Here is a 4017-nt window from a genome sequence, read left to right as displayed (position 1 = left end):
ATGGCAAGAAGCTGGGTCTTTGAAAGGATTAACAAAATTTACAAACCATTAACAAAGCTACAAAAGAAAAGAGAGAAAAGACACAAATAACACAAATAAGAAACTACATGGGTAATGTTACGTCAGAATCAACAGAAATAAAAAAGATAATAAAGGAATACTATAAAGAGTTGTACTCCAACAAATTTGAAAATCTAGAGGAGATAGATACATTTTTAGAAAAGCATGAACTACCTATACTTAAACAGAGTGAAGTAGAAAACTTGAACAAACCTATAACAAAGGAAGAAATTGATCGAGTCATCAGAAAACTCCCAAGCAAAAAAGTCCAGGTCCAGATGGCTTCAATCATGAGTTTTACCAAACATTTAAGGAAAAGCTGTCAACAATTTTACTCAAATTATTCCAGAATATAGAAAAGGATAGAATATTTCCTAATACATTTTATGAAGCAAGCATGACCCTAGTACCAAAACCAGGGAAGGCCATTACTAAGAAAGAAAATTATAGACCAATATCCCTCATGAACATAGATGGAAACGTTTTCAACAACATCCTAGCCAACAGAATTCAACAACACATCTAAATATAATATATTATGACCAAGTAGGATTCATATCAGCTATGCAAGGATGATTCAATATTAGAAAACAATCAATGTATTTTACCATATAAATAGAATGCTAGTCACAACGTAGCATTTTCATTGTTGTTAGTGTTGTTAAATTGCCATTGAGTTGTATCAGACTCAAAGTGACTCTGTATAGGGTTTCCAAGGAGTAGCTGGTAGGTTTGAATTGCTGATATTGAGCTTTGAAGTCCAGTGCCTATCTTACAGCACCATATCATGAGCCCTAGCATTTGCATTAGTTTCTCTTAATCTGATATTATTTTATCCCTGGTTCACTTTATTGCTAAAAGACAGGTAACTTTGATAATAAGGTAAGACTTTGCTTGGTTGATTTTTTGTTTGTTTGTTTGTTTTGTTTAGGGTTTGCCTAATTTTTGAAAAAATAAGACTAAATATGTCTGTTGCAATATCTGTTCTAGTATTTCAGACTATCTTCTATGTGATGTGATTCATTATTTTTTAATCAAGGAAATTGTATATCTTGGGACGTAGTTCGTTCTTACAAGAAATTTTTTCCTCAATATTTACTGGTGGTGGTGGTGGTAGTGTAATGTGGAGTCAGTTCGGACTCATAGTGACCCTGTATAGGGTTTTTGAGGCTGTAAACCTTTACTGGAGCAGAAAGTCTTATCTTTCTCCCGAGGAACAGCTGGTTGTTTCTAACCGCTGACCTTGAGGTTAGCAGTCCGACTCATAATCATTATGCTATCAGAGCTCCACATATGTAAATTAGATATCCCTGACATTTTCGTCATTTTGTAAACTAAACTTCTATTTTCATCTGATGACATCACTGGAAGTAAAGTAACTCAGCTATCCCTGTGTGTGCTGTTAACATGTATTTGAGAACCAACTTTAACTCAGAAACAACTTTGCAATCATTCAACTGCTGAAGCACTGAGCTGTCAAGTAATGGGGGCCTAAGGGATGTACACTCTTATTAGCAATTCATTGTCTACAGTTAGAAATATCTTTTGAGCATTTTCTTTGCTTCAACGAAGCACCCCTTATAAGACACTTTCCAACATGTGGAGAGGCAACAAGCAGGGAGAACTTCTGGATGCACAGGTGACCATGTTAGAAAAAACATGCATTGATATTTTTCATTTCCAAATTTGACAATAGAAAATCCTTACATAAATATTGACTTTGAATTGTTTAAAAATTTTACAACTGGAACACAGTGAGAATCCATTGCATGAAGGAAAAATATTTTTTAGATTAATGCAAATCAAATCTATTCAGCATCTATAGAGATACAGAAGAGATGGAAGTACCTTAAAGAATATATTGTTTACCTGGCTTCAATGACTGGATGATCAGAGCTCAACTAGAAGAAGAAAGAAAAGGAAAAAAAAGAGTAATCTGATACAATTTGATGAACTTGACCTACACCTATGGATGCAGTAGCTCAAAAGAAGGAACAAATCTTTACAGTGAGGATCATTCCCACCCCCTCCATACACAGAGTAGACAGGGATGGGCAACTTGGACATTGGCTACCCAAAATGGGGCGGGGGGTGGTGGTGGTGGTGGACTACAAAGGCAAAAAGTGACTGGCTTGCAAGCTTTCAAGAGGGAGCCTAGATCCAGAGGGTACGGAGGAAGGTAGAATCTCCACTGAATAGTATCCAATCTGTCTGACCAGGGCTAATGAAAGGAGATGGGGATAGGTCTCTTGTGGTACAATAGTGAATAATTGTTATCGGGACTGACTGTCACTGTTGGAAATGTAAAAGTAGACATTATGTAGCAAAACGAGGGGAGTGATTGACTTTGCAGTCCAGGAGCGGAGGTCCCTTAGAACATCAAGGGAGACGAGAGGAGAGCAGGACAGTACCCAGAGAAAACGTGATGCCAGAGATGGAGGCAGAGACAATGAGGTGAAGAGATTGAGCAGCTGGGGACTCTAGACCCAGAGAGGGAGAGGGGCTGTGTGCTGAGGACCAGAGGGGCAAGCTTGCAAGGTATACCCTTTGGTTGGTTGATGGTGCATGGAGGGGATTGTAACCATGGCAATGAAATGATGTACAATAGGATGAATGTAAAGTTAATGTTCTCCCATATAAACTATTATATAATTCACAAAAAAAGGTTAAAAATTTTTTTATGGTGGGCCATATGGCATATCTGCCTGAGTCTACTGAAGTAGGCATCCGATTTTGCAAATCAAATAAAGAAAATCTCACTTTTGCAAAACAAAACAAAACAAAAACCAAAAACAGTTTTTGTGGAGTCAAATCCTACTCATGAAAACCCCATGACTGTCAGAGTAAAACTATGCTTCCTAGAGTTTTCAATGGCTCAGTTTTTGGAAGTAGGTTGCCTGGTCTTTCTTCCTGATCTATAGACCACTAAATATATATATTTAAATATATATTGTTTATTAGATCTCTTTTTGAATATGAAAGCTGAACCTGCTTTAAGGCTATTGAAACCAATTTACGTCACTATTTGAGATTTCAAATTACTATTTGAAATTTCAATATTCTATTAATGACTCTAAATAGACATATGTACGTACTAATGAATGCACAAAAGACAGTAGTAGATCCTGAAAATGCTATTGCTAGTGATGTGTGTGAGCATAGAAATAGATGTCCAAAATTAAGGTAACATGCTGGAAAATGGTATTTCTATTAGAAATATATGATTTATATGAATAGTCAAGCTTCAGGGTCTCTCAAGCTTTCTATATAGGTAATATATATTATTTGAAGAAAGATTTAGGTGTAAAATGAATTAAGTCTGACTAGAGGAAAAAGATCTCCTGTTTTATAGTACTTGTTAAATGAGGGGTTTATGCTAAACTAATTCCAATCCTTAATTTTAGTTTATAAAGGAAGGAATGAAACATGAGAAATTAAATAAATCAGTAAGCATTTCAAATATATGCAAGGGGGCTTCAAAAGGACTGTGGGAAAAAAAAATAGAACTGAGATAACAGCATTTTTCCACAATCTTTTTGAACTCTACTTGTATATGTTTGAAATGTTTACAGATTTATTTAACTTTGTTTCATTCCTTCCCATGTAAATTAGACGTAGGGATTGGAATCAGTTTGGCGTTATGCATTTATTTAGCAAATTCTGCAAAATATAAGGATTGTTTTTCCTTCAGTCAAACTTAATTCATTCTAATTAAACATAAAACTTTCTTCAATAACATATATTGCCTTTATAGAAAACTTGAGACACCCTGAAACTTGGTTCCTCATATAAATCATACATTTCTCAGAAAAGTAACATGTTCAAACATGTTAACTTAATTTCAAACATCTCTTTCCATGTTCACACACATCACCAGAAGCAGTTCGAAACTATCAGCTGCTCCGTGGGAGAAAGATGAGGCTTTCTGCTCCCCTAAAGATTTACAGCCTCAGAAAC

Source organism: Chrysochloris asiatica, unplaced genomic scaffold, assembly GCF_000296735.1.
Source record: "Chrysochloris asiatica unplaced genomic scaffold, ChrAsi1.0 scaffold00201, whole genome shotgun sequence".
Classification (NCBI taxonomy): Eukaryota; Metazoa; Chordata; class Mammalia; order Afrosoricida; family Chrysochloridae; genus Chrysochloris; species Chrysochloris asiatica.
The sequence above is the reverse complement of the archived record's forward strand: the minus strand, read 5'-3'. Positions refer to the sequence as shown.